Source organism: Phyllobates terribilis, unplaced genomic scaffold, assembly GCF_046119375.1.
Source record: "Phyllobates terribilis strain yellow unplaced genomic scaffold, ASM4611937v1 Scaffold_72__1_contigs__length_7157903, whole genome shotgun sequence".
NCBI classification, from domain to species: domain Eukaryota; kingdom Metazoa; phylum Chordata; class Amphibia; order Anura; family Dendrobatidae; genus Phyllobates; species Phyllobates terribilis.
Window position 1 is genome coordinate 4,295,059 of NW_027362832.1, and position 21,884 is coordinate 4,316,942.

Here is a 21,884-nt window from a genome sequence, read left to right on the forward strand (position 1 = left end):
TTTGTGAAAATATCCACTAAATGAGGGAATAATATGTGTGAGGGTACCCCAGGAGAGTTCCAAATGTGTGTGGGTAGAATATATATCCCACGGGGGTAAAAATGAAAAAAGTTTAAAAAAAATTGTTTTTGGACTTAGTCATTTTTCCGCCGTTTAACAGACTTTCAGGTAGGGCAAATGTCAGTGAGCGTTCCGATTTCAGTTCCAGAGCGATTCGCCCAATGAGTCCTTGATATTTAGTCATTTTCAGCCAATTTTCTGGATTTTTGAAAAATTCACTTTTTTGTGAAAATATCCACTAAATGAGGGAATAATATGTGTGAGGCTAGCCCAGGAGAGTTCCAAATGTGTGTGGGTAGAATATATATCCCACGGGGGTAAAATTGAAAAAAGTTGAAAAAAATTTTTTTTTTGGACTTAGTCATTTTTCCGGTATTTATCAGACTTTCAGATAGGGCAAATGTCAGTGAGCGTTCCGATTTCAGTTCCAGAGCGATTCGCCCAATGAGTCCTTTATATTTAGTCATTTTCAGCCAATTTTCTGGATTTTTGAAAAATTCACTTTTTTGTGAAAATATCCACTAAATGAGGGAATAATATGTGTGAGGGTAGCCCAGGAGAGTTCCAAATGTGTGTGGGTAGAATATATATCCCACGGGGGTAAAATTGAAAAAATTTTTTTTTTGGACTTAGTCATTTTTCTGGCGTTTATCAGACTTTCAGATAGGGCAAATGTCAGTGAGCATTCCGATTTCAGTTCCAGAGCGATTCGCCCAATGAGTCCTTGATATTTAGTCATTTTCAGCCAATTTTCTGGATTTTAGAAAATTTCACTTTTTTGTGAAAATATCCACTAAATGAGGGAATAATATGTGTGAGGGTACCCCAGGAAAGTTCCAAATGTGTGTGGGTAGAATATATATCCCACGGGGGTAAAAGTGAAAAAAGTTGAAAAAAATTATTTTTTGGACTTAGCCATTTTTCCGGTGTTTATCAGACTTTCAGATAGGGCAAATGTCAGTGAGCGTTCCGATTTCAGTTCCAGAGCGATTCGCCCAATGTGTCCTTGATATTTAATCATTTTCAGCCAATATTTTTGATTTTTGAAAATTTCACTTTTTTGTGAAAATATCTACTAAATGAGGGAATAATATGTGTGAGGATACCCCAGGAGAGTTCCAAATATGTGTGGGTAGAATATATATCCCACAGGGGTAAAATTGAAAAAAGTTGAAAAATTTTTTTTTTTGGACTTAGTCATTTTTCCGGCGTTTATCAGACTTTCAGATAGGGCAAATGTCAGTGAGCGTTCCGATTTCAGTTCCAGAGCGATTCGCCCAATGAGTCCTTTATATTTAGTCATTTTCAGGCAATTTTCTGGATTTTTGAAAAATTCACTTTTTTGTGAAAATATCCACTAAATGAGGGAATAATATGTGTGAGGGTAGCCCAGGAGAGTTCCAAATGTGTTTGGGTAGAATATATATCCCACGGGGGTAAAATTGAAAAAAGTTGAAAAATTTTTTTTTTTGGACTTAGTCATTTTTCCAGCGTTTATCAGACTTTCAGATAGGGCAAATGTCAGTGAGCGTTCCGATTTCAGTTCCAGAGCGATTCGCCCAATGAGTCCTTGATATTTAGTCGTTTTCAGACAATATTTTGGATTTTTGAAAATTTCACTTTTTTGTGAAAATATCCACTAAATGAGGGAATAATATGTGTGAGGGTACCCCAGGAGAGTTCCAAATGTGTGTGGGTAGAATATATATCCCACGGGGGTAAAATTGAAAAAAGTTTAAAAAAAAATGTTTTTGGACTTAGTCATTTTTCCGCCGTTTAACAGACTTTCAGGTAGGGCAAATGTCAGTGAGCGTTCCGATTTCAGTTTCAGAGCGATTCGCCCAATGAGTCCTTGATATTTAGTCATTTTCAGCCAATTTTCTGGATTTTTGAAAAATTCACTTTTTTGTGAAAATATCCACTAAATGAGGGAATAATATGTGTGAGGGTAGCCCAGGAGAGTTCCAAATGTGTGTGGGTAGAATATATATCCCACGGGGGTAAAATTGAAAAAAGTTGAAAAAATTTTTTTTTTTGGACTTAGTCATTTTTCCGCCGTTTATCAGACTTTCAGATAGGGCAAATGTCAGTGAGCATTCCGATTTCAGTTCCTGAGCGATTCGCCCAATGAGTCCTTGATATTTAGTCGTTTTCAGCCAATATTTTGGATTTTAGAAAATTTCACTTTTTTGTGAAAATATCCACTAAATGAGGGAATAATATGTGTGAGGGTAGCCCAGGAGAGTTCCAATTGTGTGTGGGTAGAATATATATCCCACGGGGGTAAAATTGAAAAAAGTTGAAAAATTTTTTTTTTTGGACTTAGTCATTTTTCCAGCGTTTATCAGACTTTCAGATTGGGCAAATGTCAGTGAGCATTCCGATTTCAGTTCCAGAGCGATTCGCCCAATGAGTCCTTGATATTTAGTCGTTTTCAGACAATATTTTGGATTTTTGAAAATTTCACTTTTTTGTGAAAATATCCACTAAATGAGGGAATAATATGTGTGAGGGTACCCCAGGAGAGTTCCAAATGTGTGTGGGTAGAATATATATCCCACGGGGGTAAAAATGAAAAAAGTTTAAAAAAAATTGTTTTTGGACTTAGTCATTTTTCCGCCGTTTAACAGACTTTCAGGTAGGGCAAATGTCAGTGAGCGTTCCGATTTCAGTTCCAGAGCGATTCGCCCAATGAGTCCTTGATATTTAGTCATTTTCAGCCAATTTTCTGGATTTTTGAAAAATTCACTTTTTTGTGAAAATATCCACTAAATGAGGGAATAATATGTGTGAGGGTAGCCCAGGAGAGTTCCAAATGTGTGTGGGTAGAATATATATCCCACGGGGGTAAAATTGAAAAAAGTTGAAAAAAATTTTTTTTTTGGACTTAGTCATTTTTCCGGTATTTATCAGACTTTCAGATAGGGCAAATGTCAGTGAGCGTTCCGATTTCAGTTCCAGAGCGATTCGCCCAATGAGTCCTTTATATTTAGTCATTTTCAGCCAATTTTCTGGATTTTTGAAAAATTCACTTTTTTGTGAAAATATCCACTAAATGAGGGAATAATATGTGTGAGGGTAGCCCAGGAGAGTTCCAAATGTGTGTGGGTAGAATATATATCCCACGGGGGTAAAATTGAAAAAATTTTTTTTTTGGACTTAGTCATTTTTCTGGCGTTTATCAGACTTTCAGATAGGGCAAATGTCAGTGAGCATTCCGATTTCAGTTCCAGAGCGATTCGCCCAATGAGTCCTTGATATTTAGTCATTTTCAGCCAATTTTCTGGATTTTAGAAAATTTCACTTTTTTGTGAAAATATCCACTAAATGAGGGAATAATATGTGTGAGGGTACCCCAGGAAAGTTCCAAATGTGTGTGGGTAGAATATATATCCCACGGGGGTAAAAGTGAAAAAAGTTGAAAAAAATTATTTTTTGGACTTAGCCATTTTTCCGGTGTTTATCAGACTTTCAGATAGGGCAAATGTCAGTGAGCGTTCCGATTTCAGTTCCAGAGCGATTCGCCCAATGTGTCCTTGATATTTAATCATTTTCAGCCAATATTTTTGATTTTTGAAAATTTCACTTTTTTGTGAAAATATCTACTAAATGAGGGAATAATATGTGTGAGGATACCCCAGGAGAGTTCCAAATATGTGTGGGTAGAATATATATCCCACAGGGGTAAAATTGAAAAAAGTTGAAAAATTTTTTTTTTTGGACTTAGTCATTTTTCCGGCGTTTATCAGACTTTCAGATAGGGCAAATGTCAGTGAGCGTTCCGATTTCAGTTCCAGAGCGATTCGCCCAATGAGTCCTTTATATTTAGTCATTTTCAGGCAATTTTCTGGATTTTTGAAAAATTCACTTTTTTGTGAAAATATCCACTAAATGAGGGAATAATATGTGTGAGGGTAGCCCAGGAGAGTTCCAAATGTGTTTGGGTAGAATATATATCCCACGGGGGTAAAATTGAAAAAAGTTGAAAAATTTTTTTTTTTGGACTTAGTCATTTTTCCAGCGTTTATCAGACTTTCAGATAGGGCAAATGTCAGTGAGCGTTCCGATTTCAGTTCCAGAGCGATTCGCCCAATGAGTCCTTGATATTTAGTCGTTTTCAGACAATATTTTGGATTTTTGAAAATTTCACTTTTTTGTGAAAATATCCACTAAATGAGGGAATAATATGTGTGAGGGTACCCCAGGAGAGTTCCAAATGTGTGTGGGTAGAATATATATCCCACGGGGGTAAAATTGAAAAAAGTTTAAAAAAAAATGTTTTTGGACTTAGTCATTTTTCCGCCGTTTAACAGACTTTCAGGTAGGGCAAATGTCAGTGAGCGTTCCGATTTCAGTTTCAGAGCGATTCGCCCAATGAGTCCTTGATATTTAGTCATTTTCAGCCAATTTTCTGGATTTTTGAAAAATTCACTTTTTTGTGAAAATATCCACTAAATGAGGGAATAATATGTGTGAGGGTAGCCCAGGAGAGTTCCAAATGTGTGTGGGTAGAATATATATCCCACGGGGGTAAAATTGAAAAAAGTTGAAAAAATTTTTTTTTTTGGACTTAGTCATTTTTCCGCCGTTTATCAGACTTTCAGATAGGGCAAATGTCAGTGAGCATTCCGATTTCAGTTCCTGAGCGATTCGCCCAATGAGTCCTTGATATTTAGTCGTTTTCAGCCAATATTTTGGATTTTAGAAAATTTCACTTTTTTGTGAAAATATCCACTAAATGAGGGAATAATATGTGTGAGGGTAGCCCAGGAGAGTTCCAATTGTGTGTGGGTAGAATATATATCCCACGGGGGTAAAATTGAAAAAAGTTGAAAAATTTTTTTTTTTGGACTTAGTCATTTTTCCAGCGTTTATCAGACTTTCAGATTGGGCAAATGTCAGTGAGCATTCCGATTTCAGTTCCAGAGCGATTCGCCCAATGAGTCCTTGATATTTAGTCGTTTTCAGACAATATTTTGGATTTTTGAAAATTTCACTTTTTTGTGAAAATATCCACTAAATGAGGGAATAATATGTGTGAGGGTACCCCAGGAGAGTTCCAAATGTGTGTGGGTAGAATATATATCCCACGGGGGTAAAAATGAAAAAAGTTTAAAAAAAATTGTTTTTGGACTTAGTCATTTTTCCGCCGTTTAACAGACTTTCAGGTAGGGCAAATGTCAGTGAGCGTTCCGATTTCAGTTCCAGAGCGATTCGCCCAATGAGTCCTTGATATTTAGTCATTTTCAGCCAATTTTCTGGATTTTTGAAAAATTCACTTTTTTGTGAAAATATCCACTAAATGAGGGAATAATATGTGTGAGGGTAGCCCAGGAGAGTTCCAAATGTGTGTGGGTAGAATATATATCCCACGGGGGTAAAATTGAAAAAAGTTGAAAAAAATTTTTTTTTTGGACTTAGTCATTTTTCCGGTATTTATCAGACTTTCAGATAGGGCAAATGTCAGTGAGCGTTCCGATTTCAGTTCCAGAGCGATTCGCCCAATGAGTCCTTTATATTTAGTCATTTTCAGCCAATTTTCTGGATTTTTGAAAAATTCACTTTTTTGTGAAAATATCCACTAAATGAGGGAATAATATGTGTGAGGGTAGCCCAGGAGAGTTCCAAATGTGTGTGGGTAGAATATATATCCCACGGGGGTAAAATTGAAAAAATTTTTTTTTTGGACTTAGTCATTTTTCTGGCGTTTATCAGACTTTCAGATAGGGCAAATGTCAGTGAGCATTCCGATTTCAGTTCCAGAGCGATTCGCCCAATGAGTCCTTGATATTTAGTCATTTTCAGCCAATTTTCTGGATTTTAGAAAATTTCACTTTTTTGTGAAAATATCCACTAAATGAGGGAATAATATGTGTGAGGGTACCCCAGGAAAGTTCCAAATGTGTGTGGGTAGAATATATATCCCACGGGGGTAAAAGTGAAAAAAGTTGAAAAAAATTATTTTTTGGACTTAGCCATTTTTCCGGTGTTTATCAGACTTTCAGATAGGGCAAATGTCAGTGAGCGTTCCGATTTCAGTTCCAGAGCGATTCGCCCAATGTGTCCTTGATATTTAATCATTTTCAGCCAATATTTTTGATTTTTGAAAATTTCACTTTTTTGTGAAAATATCTACTAAATGAGGGAATAATATGTGTGAGGATACCCCAGGAGAGTTCCAAATATGTGTGGGTAGAATATATATCCCACAGGGGTAAAATTGAAAAAAGTTGAAAAATTTTTTTTTTTGGACTTAGTCATTTTTCCGGCGTTTATCAGACTTTCAGATAGGGCAAATGTCAGTGAGCGTTCCGATTTCAGTTCCAGAGCGATTCGCCCAATGAGTCCTTTATATTTAGTCATTTTCAGGCAATTTTCTGGATTTTTGAAAAATTCACTTTTTTGTGAAAATATCCACTAAATGAGGGAATAATATGTGTGAGGGTAGCCCAGGAGAGTTCCAAATGTGTTTGGGTAGAATATATATCCCACGGGGGTAAAATTGAAAAAAGTTGAAAAATTTTTTTTTTTGGACTTAGTCATTTTTCCAGCGTTTATCAGACTTTCAGATAGGGCAAATGTCAGTGAGCGTTCCGATTTCAGTTCCAGAGCGATTCGCCCAATGAGTCCTTGATATTTAGTCGTTTTCAGACAATATTTTGGATTTTTGAAAATTTCACTTTTTTGTGAAAATATCCACTAAATGAGGGAATAATATGTGTGAGGGTACCCCAGGAGAGTTCCAAATGTGTGTGGGTAGAATATATATCCCACGGGGGTAAAATTGAAAAAAGTTTAAAAAAAAATGTTTTTGGACTTAGTCATTTTTCCGCCGTTTAACAGACTTTCAGGTAGGGCAAATGTCAGTGAGCGTTCCGATTTCAGTTTCAGAGCGATTCGCCCAATGAGTCCTTGATATTTAGTCATTTTCAGCCAATTTTCTGGATTTTTGAAAAATTCACTTTTTTGTGAAAATATCCACTAAATGAGGGAATAATATGTGTGAGGGTAGCCCAGGAGAGTTCCAAATGTGTGTGGGTAGAATATATATCCCACGGGGGTAAAATTGAAAAAAGTTGAAAAAATTTTTTTTTTTGGACTTAGTCATTTTTCCGCCGTTTATCAGACTTTCAGATAGGGCAAATGTCAGTGAGCATTCCGATTTCAGTTCCTGAGCGATTCGCCCAATGAGTCCTTGATATTTAGTCGTTTTCAGCCAATATTTTGGATTTTAGAAAATTTCACTTTTTTGTGAAAATATCCACTAAATGAGGGAATAATATGTGTGAGGGTAGCCCAGGAGAGTTCCAATTGTGTGTGGGTAGAATATGTATCCCACGGGGGTAAAATTGAAAGAAGTTGAAAAAATTTTTTTTTTTGGACTTAGTCATTTTTCCGGTATTTATCAGACTTTCAGATAGGGCAAATGTCAGTGAGCGTTCCGATTTCAGTTCCAGAGCGATTCGCCCAATGAGTCCTTTATATTTAGTCATTTTCAGCCAATTTTCTGGATTTTTGAAAAATTCACTTTTTTGTGAAAATATCCACTAAATGAGGGAATAATATGTGTGAGGGTAGCCCAGGAGAGTTCCAAATGTGTTTGGGTAGAATATATATCCCACGGGGGTAAAATTGAAAAAAGTTGAAAAATTTTTTTTTTTGGACTTAGTCATTTTTCCAGCGTTTATCAGACTTTCAGATAGGGCAAATGTCAGTGAGCGTTCCGATTTCAGTTCCAGAGCGATTCGCCCAATGAGTCCTTGATATTTAGTCGTTTTCAGACAATATTTTGGATTTTTGAAAATTTCACTTTTTTGTGAAAATATCCACTAAATGAGGGAATAATATGTGTGAGGGTAGCCCAGGAGAGTTCCAAATGTGTTTGGGTAGAATATATATCCCACGGGGGTAAAATTGAAAAAAGTTGAAAAATTTTTTTTTTTGGACTTAGTCATTTTTCCAGCGTTTATCAGACTTTCAGATTGGGCAAATGTCAGTGAGCATTCCGATTTCAGTTAAAGAGCGATTCGCCCAATGAGTCCTTGATATTTAGTCGTTTTCAGACAATATTTTGGATTTTTGAAAATTTCACTTTTTTGTGAAAATATCCACTAAATGAGGGAATAATATGTGTGAGGGTACCCCAGGAGAGTTCCAAATGTGTGTGGGTAGAATATATATCCCACGGGGGTAAAAATGAAAAAAGTTTAAAAAAAAATGTTTTTGGACTTAGTCATTTTTCCGCCGTTTAACAGACTTTCAGGTAGGGCAAATGTCAGTGAGCGTTCCGATTTCAGTTCCAGAGCGATTCGCCCAATGAGTCCTTGATATTTAGTCATTTTCAGCCAATTTTCTGGATTTTTGAAAAATTCACTTTTTTGTGAAAATATCCACTAAATGAGGGAATAATATGTGTGAGGGTAGCCCAGGAGAGTTCCAAATGTGTGTGGGTAGAATATATATCCCACGGGGGTAAAATTGAAAAAAGTTGAAAAAATTTTTTTTTTTGGACTTAGTCATTTTTCCGCCGTTTATCAGACTTTCAGATAGGGCAAATGTCAGTGAGCATTCCGATTTCAGTTCCTGAGCGATTCGCCCAATGAGTCCTTGATATTTAGTCGTTTTCAGCCAATATTTTGGATTTTAGAAAATTTCACTTTTTTGTGAAAATATCCACTAAATGAGGGAATAATATGTGTGAGGGTAGCCCAGGAGAGTTCCAATTGTGTGTGGGTAGAATATGTATCCCACGGGGGTAAAATTGAAAGAAGTTGAAAAAATTTTTTTTTTTGGACTTAGTCATTTTTCCGGTATTTATCAGACTTTCAGATAGGGCAAATGTCAGTGAGCGTTCCGATTTCAGTTCCAGAGCGATTCGCCCAATGAGTCCTTTATATTTAGTCATTTTCAGCCAATTTTCTGGATTTTTGAAAAATTCACTTTTTTGTGAAAATATCCACTAAATGAGGGAATAATATGTGTGAGGGTAGCCCAGGAGAGTTCCAAATGTGTTTGGGTAGAATATATATCCCACGGGGGTAAAATTGAAAAAAGTTGAAAAATTTTTTTTTTTGGACTTAGTCATTTTTCCAGCGTTTATCAGACTTTCAGATAGGGCAAATGTCAGTGAGCGTTCCGATTTCAGTTCCAGAGCGATTCGCCCAATGAGTCCTTGATATTTAGTCGTTTTCAGACAATATTTTGGATTTTTGAAAATTTCACTTTTTTGTGAAAATATCCACTAAATGAGGGAATAATATGTGTGAGGGTAGCCCAGGAGAGTTCCAAATGTGTTTGGGTAGAATATATATCCCACGGGGGTAAAATTGAAAAAAGTTGAAAAATTTTTTTTTTTGGACTTAGTCATTTTTCCAGCGTTTATCAGACTTTCAGATTGGGCAAATGTCAGTGAGCATTCCGATTTCAGTTCCAGAGCGATTCGCCCAATGAGTCCTTGATATTTAGTCGTTTTCAGACAATATTTTGGATTTTTGAAAATTTCACTTTTTTGTGAAAATATCCACTAAATGAGGGAATAATATGTGTGATTGTACCCCAGGAGAGTTCCAAATGTGTGTGGGTAGAATATATATCCCACGGGGGTAAAAATGAAAAAAGTTTAAAAAAAATTGTTTTTGGACTTAGTCATTTTTCCGCCGTTTAACAGACTTTCAGGTAGGGCAAATGTCAGTGAGCGTTCCGATTTCAGTTCCAGAGCGATTCGCCCAATGAGTCCTTGATATTTAGTCATTTTCAGCCAATTTTCTGGATTTTTGAAAAATTCACTTTTTTGTGAAAATATCCACTAAATGAGGGAATAATATGTGTGAGGGTAGCCCAGGAGAGTTCCAAATGTGTGTGGGTAGAATATATATCCCACGGGGGTAAAATTGAAAAAAGTTGAAAAAATTTTTTTTTTTGGACTTAGTCATTTTTCCGCTGTTTATCAGACTTTCAGATAGGGCAAATGTCAGTGAGCATTCCGATTTCAGTTCCTGAGCGATTCGCCCAATGAGTCCTTGATATTTAGTCGTTTTCAGCCAATATTTTGGATTTTAGAAAATTTCACTTTTTTGTGAAAATATCCACTAAATGAGGGAATAATATGTGTGAGGGTAGCCCAGGAGAGTTCCAATTGTGTGTGGGTAGAATATGTATCCCACGGGGGTAAAATTGAAAGAAGTTGAAAAAATTTTTTTGGACTTAGTCATTTTTCCGGTATTTATCAGACTTTCAGATAGGGCAAATGTCAGTGAGCGTTCCGATTTCAGTTCCAGAGCGATTCGCCCAATGAGTCCTTTATATTTAGTCATTTTCAGCCAATTTTCTGGATTTTTGAAAAATTCACTTTTTTGTGAAAATATCCACTAAATGAGGGAATAATATGTGTGAGGGTAGCCCAGGAGAGTTCCAAATGTGTTTGGGTAGAATATATATCCCACGGGGGTAAAATTGAAAAAAGTTGAAAAATTTTTTTTTTTGGACTTAGTCATTTTTCCAGCGTTTATCAGACTTTCAGATTGGGCAAATGTCAGTGAGCATTCCGATTTCAGTTCCAGAGCGATTCGCCCAATGAGTCCTTGATATTTAGTCGTTTTCAGACAATATTTTGGATTTTTGAAAATTTCACTTTTTTGTGAAAATATCCACTAAATGAGGGAATAATATGTGTGAGGGTACCCCAGGAGAGTTCCAAATGTGTGTGGGTAGAATATATATCCCACGGGGGTAAAAATGAAAAAAGTTTAAAAAAAATTGTTTTTGGACTTAGTCATTTTTCCGCCGTTTAACAGACTTTCAGGTAGGGCAAATGTCAGTGAGCGTTCCGATTTCAGTTCCAGAGCGATTCGCCCAATGAGTCTTTGATATTTATTCATTTTCAGCCAATTTTCTGGATTTTTGAAAAATTCACTTTTTTGTGAAAATATCCACTAAATGAGGGAATAATATGTGTGAGGGTAGCCCAGGAGAGTTCCAAATGTGTGTGGGTAGAATATATATCCCACGGGGGTAAAATTGAAAAAAGTTGAAAATTTTTTTTTTTTGGACTTAGTCATTTTTCCGGCGTTTATCAGACTTTCAGATAGGGCAAATGTCAGTGAGCGTTCCGATTTCAGTTCCAGAGCGATTCGCCCAATGAGTCCTTGATATTTAGTCGTTTTCAGCCAATATTTTGGATTTTTGAAAATTTCACTTTTTTGTGAAAATATCTACTAAATGAGGGAATAATATGTGTGAGGGTACCCCAGGAGAGTTCCAAATGTGTGTGGGTAGAATATATATCCCACGGGGGTAAAATTGAAAAATGTTGAAAAATTATTTTTTTTGGACTTAGTCATTTTTCCGGCGTTTATCAGACTTTCAGATAGGGCAAATGTCAGTGAGCGTTCCGATTTCAGTTCCAGAGCGATTCGCCCAATGAGTCCTTGATATTTAGTCATTTTCAGCCAATTTTCTGGATTTTTGAAAAATTCACATTTTTGTAAAAATATCCACTAAATGAGGGAATAATATGTGTGAGGGTAGCCCAGGAGAGTTCCAAATGTGTGTGGGTAGAATATATATCCCACGGGGGTAAAAGGGAAAAAAGTTGAAAAAAATTATTTTTTGGACTTAGCCATTTTTCCGGTGTTTATCAGACTTTCAGATAGGGCAAATGTCAGTGAGCGTTCCGGTTTCAGTTCCAGAGCGATTCGCCCAATGAGTCCTTGATATTTAGTCATTTTCAGCCAATTTTCTGGATTTTAGAAAATTTCACTTTTTTGTGAAAATATCCACTAAATGAGGGAATAATATGTGTGAGGGTAGCCCAGGAGAGTTCCAATTGTGTGTGGGTAGAATATATATCCCAAGGGGGTAAAATTGAAAAAAGTTGAAAAAATTTTTTTTTTGGACTTAGTCATTTTTCTGGCGTTTAACAGACTTTCAGATAGGGCAAATGTCAGTGAGCATTCCGATTTCAGTTCCAGAGCGATTCGCCCAATGAGTCCTTGATATTTAGTCGTTTTCAGCCAATATTTTGGATTTTTGAAAATTTCACTTTTTTGTGAAAATATCCACTAAATGAGGGAATAATATGTGTGAGGGTACCCCAGGAGAGTTCCAAATATGTGTGGGTAGAATATATATCCCACGGGGGTAAAAGTGAAAAAAGTTGAAAAAAATTATTTTTTGGACTTAGCCATTTTTCCGGTGTTTATCAGACTTTCAGATAGGGCAAATGTCAGTGAGCGTTCCGATTTCAGTTCCAGAGCGATTCGCCCAATGTGTCCTTGATATTTAATCATTTTCAGCCAATATTTTTGATTTTTGAAAATTTCACTTTTTTGTGAAAATATCCACTAAATGAGGGAATAATATGTGTGAGGATACCCCAGGAGAGTTCCAAATATGTGTGGGTAGAATATATATCCCACAGGGGTAAAATTGAAAAAAGTTGAAAAATTTTTTTTTTTGGACTTAGTCATTTTTCCGGCGTTTATCAGACTTTCAGATAGGGCAAATGTCAGTGAGCGTTCCGATTTCAGTTCCAGAGCGATTCGCCCAATGAGTCCTTTATATTTAGTCATTTTCAGGCAATTTTCTGGATTTTTGAAAAATTCACTTTTTTGTGAAAATATCCACTAAATGAGGGAATAATATGTGTGAGGGTAGCCCAGGAGAGTTCCAAATGTGTTTGGGTAGAATATATATCCCACGGGGGTAAAATTGAAAAAAGTTGAAAAATTTTTTTTTTTGGACTTAGTCATTTTTCCAGCGTTTATCAGACTTTCAGATAGGGCAAATGTCAGTGAGCGTTCCGATTTCAGTTCCAGAGCGATTCGCCCAATGAGTCCTTGATATTTAGTCGTTTTCAGACAATATTTTGGATTTTTGAAAATTTCACTTTTTTGTGAAAATATCCACTAAATGAGGGAATAATATGTGTGAGGGTACCCCAGGAGAGTTCCAAATGTGTGTGGGTAGAATATATATCCCACGGGGGTAAAATTGAAAAAAGTTTAAAAAAAAATGTTTTTGGACTTAGTCATTTTTCCGCCGTTTATCAGACTTTCAGATAGGGCAAATGTCAGTGAGCATTCCGATTTCAGTTCCTGAGCGATTCGCCCAATGAGTCCTTGATATTTAGTCGTTTTCAGCCAATATTTTGGATTTTAGAAAATTTCACTTTTTTGTGAAAATATCCACTAAATGAGGGAATAATATGTGTGAGGGTAGCCCAGGAGAGTTCCAATTGTGTGTGGGTAGAATATGTATCCCACGGGGGTAAAATTGAAAGAAGTTGAAAAAATTTTTTTTTTTGGACTTAGTCATTTTTCCGGTATTTATCAGACTTTCAGATAGGGCAAATGTCAGTGAGCGTTCCGATTTCAGTTCCAGAGCGATTCGCCCAATGAGTCCTTTATATTTAGTCATTTTCAGCCAATTTTCTGGATTTTTGAAAAATTCACTTTTTTGTGAAAATATCCACTAAATGAGGGAATAATATGTGTGAGGGTAGCCCAGGAGAGTTCCAAATGTGTTTGGGTAGAATATATATCCCACGGGGGTAAAATTGAAAAAAGTTGAAAAATTTTTTTTTTTGGACTTAGTCATTTTTCCAGCGTTTATCAGACTTTCAGATAGGGCAAATGTCAGTGAGCGTTCCGATTTCAGTTCCAGAGCGATTCGCCCAATGAGTCCTTGATATTTAGTCGTTTTCAGACAATATTTTGGATTTTTGAAAATTTCACTTTTTTGTGAAAATATCCACTAAATGAGGGAATAATATGTGTGAGGGTAGCCCAGGAGAGTTCCAAATGTGTTTGGGTAGAATATATATCCCACGGGGGTAAAATTGAAAAAAGTTGAAAAATTTTTTTTTTTGGACTTAGTCATTTTTCCAGCGTTTATCAGACTTTCAGATTGGGCAAATGTCAGTGAGCATTCCGATTTCAGTTAAAGAGCGATTCGCCCAATGAGTCCTTGATATTTAGTCGTTTTCAGACAATATTTTGGATTTTTGAAAATTTCACTTTTTTGTGAAAATATCCACTAAATGAGGGAATAATATGTGTGAGGGTACCCCAGGAGAGTTCCAAATGTGTGTGGGTAGAATATATATCCCACGGGGGTAAAAATGAAAAAAGTTTAAAAAAAATTGTTTTTGGACTTAGTCATTTTTCCGCCGTTTAACAGACTTTCAGGTAGGGCAAATGTCAGTGAGCGTTCCGATTTCAGTTCCAGAGCGATTCGCCCAATGAGTCCTTGATATTTAGTCATTTTCAGCCAATTTTCTGGATTTTTGAAAAATTCACTTTTTTGTGAAAATATCCACTAAATGAGGGAATAATATGTGTGAGGGTAGCCCAGGAGAGTTCCAAATGTGTGTGGGTAGAATATATATCCCACGGGGGTAAAATTGAAAAAAGTTGAAAAAATTTTTTTTTTTGGACTTAGTCATTTTTCCGCCGTTTATCAGACTTTCAGATAGGGCAAATGTCAGTGAGCATTCCGATTTCAGTTCCTGAGCGATTCGCCCAATGAGTCCTTGATATTTAGTCGTTTTCAGCCAATATTTTGGATTTTAGAAAATTTCACTTTTTTGTGAAAATATCCACTAAATGAGGGAATAATATGTGTGAGGGTAGCCCAGGAGAGTTCCAATTGTGTGTGGGTAGAATATGTATCCCACGGGGGTAAAATTGAAAGAAGTTGAAAAAATTTTTTTTTTTGGACTTAGTCATTTTTCCGGTATTTATCAGACTTTCAGATAGGGCAAATGTCAGTGAGCGTTCCGATTTCAGTTCCAGAGCGATTCGCCCAATGAGTCCTTTATATTTAGTCATTTTCAGCCAATTTTCTGGATTTTTGAAAAATTCACTTTTTTGTGAAAATATCCACTAAATGAGGGAATAATATGTGTGAGGGTAGCCCAGGAGAGTTCCAAATGTGTTTGGGTAGAATATATATCCCACGGGGGTAAAATTGAAAAAAGTTGAAAAATTTTTTTTTTTGGACTTAGTCATTTTTCCAGCGTTTATCAGACTTTCAGATTGGGCAAATGTCAGTGAGCATTCCGATTTCAGTTCCAGAGCGATTCGCCCAATGAGTCCTTGATATTTAGTCGTTTTCAGACAATATTTTGGATTTTTGAAAATTTCACTTTTTTGTGAAAATATCCACTAAATGAGGGAATAATATGTGTGAGGGTACCCCAGGAGAGTTCCAAATGTGTGTGGGTAGAATATATATCCCACGGGGGTAAAATTGAAAAAAGTTGAAAATTTTTTTTTTTGGACTTAGTCATTTTTCCGGCGTTTATCAGACTTTCAGATAGGGCAAATGTCAGTGAGCGTTCCGATTTCAGTTCCAGAGCGATTCGCCCAATGAGTCCTTGATATTTAGTCGTTTTCAGCCAATATTTTGGATTTTTGAAAATTTCACTTTTTTGTGAAAATATCTACTAAATGAGGGAATAATATGTGTGAGGGTACCCCAGGAGAGTTCCAAATGTGTGTGGGTAGAATATATATCCCACGGGGGTAAAATTGAAAAATGTTGAAAAATTATTTTTTTTGGATTTAGTCATTTTTCCGGCGTTTATCAGACTTTCAGATAGGGCAAATGTCAGTGAGCGTTCCGATTTCAGTTCCAGAGCGATTCGCCCAATGAGTCCTTGATATTTAGTCATTTTCAGCCAATTTTCTGGATTTTTGAAAAATTCACATTTTTGTAAAAATATCCACTAAATGAGGGAATAATATGTGTGAGGGTAGCCCAGGAGAGTTCCAAATGTGTGTGGGTAGAATATATATCCCACGGGGGTAAAAGGGAAAAAAGTTGAAAAAAATTATTTTTTGGACTTAGCCATTTTTCCGGTGTTTATCAGACTTTCAGATAGGGCAAATGTCAGTGAGCGTTCCGGTTTCAGTTCCAGAGCGATTCGCCCAATGAGTCCTTGATATTTAGTCGTTTTCAGCCAATATTTTGGATTTTTGAAAATTTCACTTTTTTGTGAAAATATCCACTAAATGAGGGAATAATATGTGTGAGGGTACCCCAGGAGAGTTCCAAATATGTGTGGGTAGAATATATATCCCACGGGGGTAAAATTGAAAAAAGTTGAAAAATTATTTTTTTTGGACTTAGTCATTTTTCCGGCGTTTAACAGACTTTCAGATAGAGCAAATGTCAGTGAGCATTCCGATTTCAGTTCCAGAGCGATTCGCCCAATGAGTCCTTGATATTTAGTCGTTTTCAGCCAATATTTTGGATTTTTGAAAATTTCACTTTTTTGTGAAAATATCCACTAAATGAGGGAATAATATGTGTGAGGGTAGCCCAGGAGAGTTCCAAATGTGTGTGGGTAGAATATATATCCCACGGGGCTAAAATTGAAAAAAGTTGAAAAAATTTTTTTTTTGGACTTAGTCATTTTTCTGGCGTTTAACAGACTTTCAGATAGGGCAAATGTCAGTGAGCATTCCGATTTCAGTTCCAGAGCGATTCGCCCAATGAGTCCTTGATATTTAGTCGTTTTCAGCCAATATTTTGGATTTTTGAAAATTTCACTTTTTTGTGAAAATATCCACTAAATGAGGGAATAATATGTGTGAGGGTAGCCCAGGAGAGTTCCAAATGTGTGTGGGTAGAATATATATCCCACGGGGGTAAAACTGAAAAAAGTTGAAAAAAATTATTTTTTGGACTTAGCCATTTTTCCGGCGTTTATCAGACTTTCAGATAGGGCAAATGTCAGTGAGCGTTCCGATTTCAGTTCCAGAGCGATTCGCCCAATGAGTCCTTGATATTTAGTCGTTTTCAGCCAATATTTTGGATTTTTGAAAATTTCACTTTTTTGTGAAAATATCCACTAAATGAGGGAATAATATGTGTGAGGGTACCCCAGGAGAGTTCCAAATATGTGTGGGTAGAATATATATCCCACGGGGGTAAAATTGAAAAAAGTTGAAAAATTATTTTTTTTGGACTTAGTCATTTTTCCGGCGTTTAACAGACTTTCAGATAGAGCAAATGTCAGTGAGCGTTCCGATTTCAGTTCCAGAGCGATTCACCCAATGAGTCCTTGATATTTAGTCATTTTCAGCCAATTTTCTGGATTTTTGAAAATGTCACTTTTTTTAAAAAATATCCACTAAATGAGGGAATAATATGTGTGAGGGTAGCCCAGGAGAGTTCCAATTGTGTGTGGGTAGAATATATATCCCACAGGGGTAAAATTGAAAAAAGTTCAAATAATTTTTTTTTTGGACTTAGTCATTTTTCCGGCGTTTACCAGACTTTCAGATAGGGCAAATGTCAGTGAGTGTTCAGATTTCAGTTCCAGAGCGATTCGCCCTATGAGTCCTTGATATTTAGTCGTTTTCAGCCAATTTTCTGTATTTTTGAAAAATTCACTTTTTTGTGAAAATATCCACTAAATGAGGGAATAATATGTGTGAGGGTACACCAGGAGAGTTCCAAATGTGTGTGGGTAGAATATATATCCCACGGGTAAAATTGAAAAAAGTTCAAATAATTTTTTTTTTGGACTTAGTCATTTTTCCGGCGTTTATCAGACTGTCAGATAGGGCAAATGTCAGTGAGCGTTCCGATTTTAGTTCCAGAGCGATTCGCCCAATGAGTCCTTGATATTTAGTCATTTTCAGCCAATTTTCTGGATTTTTGAAAAATTTACTTTTTTGTGAAAATATCCACTAAATGACGGAATAATATGTGTGAGGGTAGCCCAGGAGAGTTCCAAATGTGTGTGGGTAGAATATATATCCCACGGGGGTAAAATTGAAAAAAGTTGAAAAATATTTTTTTTTGGACTTAGTAATTTTTCCGGCGTTTATCAGACTTTCAGATAGGGCAAATGTCAGTGAGCGTTCCGATTTCAGTTACAGAGCGATTCGCCCAATGAGTCCTTGATATTTAGTCATTTTCAGCCAATTTTCTGGATTTTTGAAAAATTTACTTTTTTGTGAAAATTTCCACTAAATGACGGAATAATATGTGTGAGGGTAGCCCAGGAGAGTTCCAAATGTGTGTGGGTAGAATATATATCCCACGGGGGTAAAATTGAAAAAAGTTGAAAAAATTTTTTTTTTGGACTTAGTCATTTTTCTGGCGTTTATCAGACTATCAGATAGGTCAAATGTCAGTGAGCATTCCGATTTCAGTTCCAGAGTGATTCGCCCAATGAGTCCTTGATATTTAGTCATTTTCAGCCAATTTTCTGGATTTTTGAAAAATTCACTTTTTTGTGAAAATATCCACTAAATGAGGGAATAATATGTGTGAGGGTACCCCAGGAGAGTTCCAAATGTGTGTGGGTAGAATATATATCCCACGGGGGAAAAAGTGAAAAAAGTTGAAAAAAATTATTTTTTGGACTTAGCCATTTTTCCGGCGTTTATCAGACTTTCAGATAGGGCAAATGTCAGTGAGCGTTCCGATTTCAGTTCCAGAGCAATTCGCCCAATGAGTCCTTGATATTTAGTCATTTTCAGCCAATTTTCTGGATTTTTGAAAAATTCACTTTTTTGTGAAAATATCCACTAAATGAGGGAATAATATGTGTGAGGGTAGCCCAGGAGAGTTCCAAATGTGTGTGGGTAGAATATATATCCCACAGGGGTAAAATTGAAAAAAGTTCAAATAATTTTTTTTTTGGACTTAGTCATTTTTCCGGCGTTTACCAGACTTTCAGATAGGGCAAATGTCAGTGAGCGTTCCGATTTCAGTTCCAGAGCGATTCGCCCTATGAGTCCTTGATATTTAGTCGTTTTCAGCCAATTTTCTGTATTTTTGAAAAATTCACTTTTTTGTGAAAATATCCACTAAATGAGGGAATAATATGTGTGAGGGTACCCCAGGAGAGTTCCAAATGTGTGTGGGAAAATACATTTCCCACGGGGGTAAAATTGAAAAAAGTTGAAAAAATTTTTTTTTTGGACTTCGTCATTTTTTTCGGCGTTTATCAGACTTTCAGATAGGGCAAATGTCAGTGATCGTTCCGATTTCAGTTCCAGAGCGATTCGCCCAATAAGTCCTTGCTATTTAGTCGTTTTCAGCCAATTTTCTGGATTTTTGAAAAATTCACTTTTTTGTGAAAATATCCACTAAATGAGGGAATAATATGTGTGAGGGTACCCCAGGAGAGTTCCAAATGTGTGTGGGTAGAATATATATCCCACGGGGGTAAAACTGAAAAAAGTTGAAAAATATATATTTTTTTGGACTTAGTCATTTTTCCGGCGTTTATCAGACTTTCAGATTGGGCAAATGTCAGTGAGCGTTCCGATTTCAGTTCCAGAGCGATTCGCCCAATGAGTCCTTGATATTTAGTCGTTTTCAGCCAATATTTTGGATTTTTGAAAATTTCACTTTTTTGTGAAAATATCCACTAAATGAGGGAATAATATGTGTGAGGGTAGCCCAGGAGAGTTCCAAATGTGTGTGGGTAGAATATATATCCCACGGGGGTAAAATTGAAAAAAGTTGAAAAATTTTTTTTTTTTGGACTTAGCCATTTTTCTGGCGTTTATCAGACTTTCAGATAGGGCAAATGTCAGTGAGCGTTCCGATTTCAGTTCCAGAGCGATTCGCCCAATGAGTCCTTGATATTTAGTCATTTTCAGCCAATTTTCTGGATTTTTGAAAAATTCACTTTTTTGTGAAAATATCCACTAAATGAGGGAATAATATGTGTGAGAGTACCCCAGGAGAGTTCCAAATGTGTGTGGGTAGAATATATATCCAACGGGGGTAAAATTGAAAAAAGTTAAAAAAAAATTTTTTTTGGACTTAGTCATTTTTCCGGCGTTTCACAGACTTTCAGATAGGGCAAATGTCAGTGAGCGTTCCGATTTCAGTTCCAGAGCGATTCGCCCAATGAGTCCTTGATATTTAGTCATTTTCAGCCAATTTTCTGGATTTTTGAAAAATTCACTTTTTTGTGAAAATATCCACTAAATGAGGGAATAATATGTGTGAGGGTACCCCAGGATTGTTCCAAATGTGTGTGGGTAGAATATATATCCCACGGGGGTAAAATTGAAAAAAGTTGAAAAAATTTTTTTTTTGGACTTAGTCATTTTTCCGCCGTTTATCAGACTTTCAGATAGGGCAAATGTCAGTGAGCGTTCCGATTTCAGTTCCAGAGCGATTCGCCCAATGAGTCCTTGATATTTAGTTGTTTTCAGCCAATTTTCTGGATTTTTGAAAAATTCACTTTTTTGTTAAAATATCCACTAAATGAGGGAATAATATGTGTGAGAGTACCCCAGGAGAGTTCCAAATGTGTGTGGGTAGAATATATATCCCACGGGGGTAAAATTGAAAAAAGTTTAAAAAAAATTTTTTTTGGACTTAGTCATTTTTCCGGCGTTTCACAGACTTTCAGATAGGGCAAATGTCAGTGAGCATTCCGATTTCAGTTCCAGAGCGATTCGCCCAATGAGTCCTTGATATTTAGTCATTTTCAGCCAATTTTCTGGATTTTTGAAAAATTCACTTTTTTGTGAAAATATCCACTAAATGAGGGAATAATATGTGTGAGGGCAGCCCAGGAGAGTTCCAAATGTGTGTGGGTAGAATATATATCCCACAGGGGTAAAATTGAAAAAAGTTCAAATAAATTTTTTTTTTGGACTTAGTCATTTTTCCGGCGTTTATCAGACTTTCAGATAGGGCAAATGTCAGTGAGCGTACCGATTTCAGTTCCAGAGCGATTTGCCCAATGAGTCATTGATATTTAGTCGTTTTCAGCCAATATTTTGGATTTTTGAAAATTTCACTTTTTTGTGAAAATATCCACTAAATGAGGGAATAATATGTGTGAGGGTACCCCAGGAGAGTTCCAAATGTGTGTGGGTAAAATATATATCCCCCGGGGGTAAAATTTAAAAAAGTTTAAAAAATTTTTTTTTTGCACTTAGCCATTTTTCCGGCGTTTATCAGACTTTCAGATAGGGCAAATGTTAGTGAGCTTTCCAATTTCAGTTCCAGAGCGATTCGCCCAATGAGTCCTTGACATTTAGTCATTTTCAGCCAATTTTCTGGATTTTTGAAAAATTAACTTTTTTGTGAAAATATCCACTAAATGAGGGAATAATATGTGTGAGGGTACCCCAGGAGAGTTCCAAATGTGTGTGGGTAATATATATATCCCCGGGGGTAAAATTTAAAAAAGTTGAAAAAAATTTTTTTTGCACTTAGCCATTTTTCCGGCGTTTATCAGACTTTCAGATAGGGCAAATGTTAGTGAGCGTTCCGATTTCAGTTCCAGAGCGATTCGCCCAATGAGTCCTTGATATTTAGTAATTTTCAGCCAATTTTCTGGATTTTTGAAAAATTAACTTTTTTGTGAAAATATCCACTAAATGAGGGAATAATTTGTGTGAGGGTACCCCAGAAGAGTTCCAAATGTGTGTGGGTAGAATATATATCCCACGGGGGTAAAATTGAAAAAAGTTGAAAAAAATTATTTTTTGGACTTAGCCATTTTTCCGGCGTTTATCAGAATTTCAGATAGGGCAAATGTCAGTGAGCGTTCCGATTTCAGTTCCAGAGCGATTCGCCCAATGTCTCCGTGATATTTAGTCGTTTTCAGCCAATATTTTGGATTTTTGAAAATTTCACTTTTTTGTGAAAATATCCACTAAATGAGGGAATAATATGTGTGAGGGTACCCCAGGAGAGTTCCAAATGTGTGTGGGTAGAATATATATCCCACGGGGGTAAAACTGAAAAAAGTTGAAAAATACTTTTTTTTTTGAACTTAGTCATTTTTCCGGCGTTTATCAGACTTTCAGATAGGGCAAATGTCAGTGAGC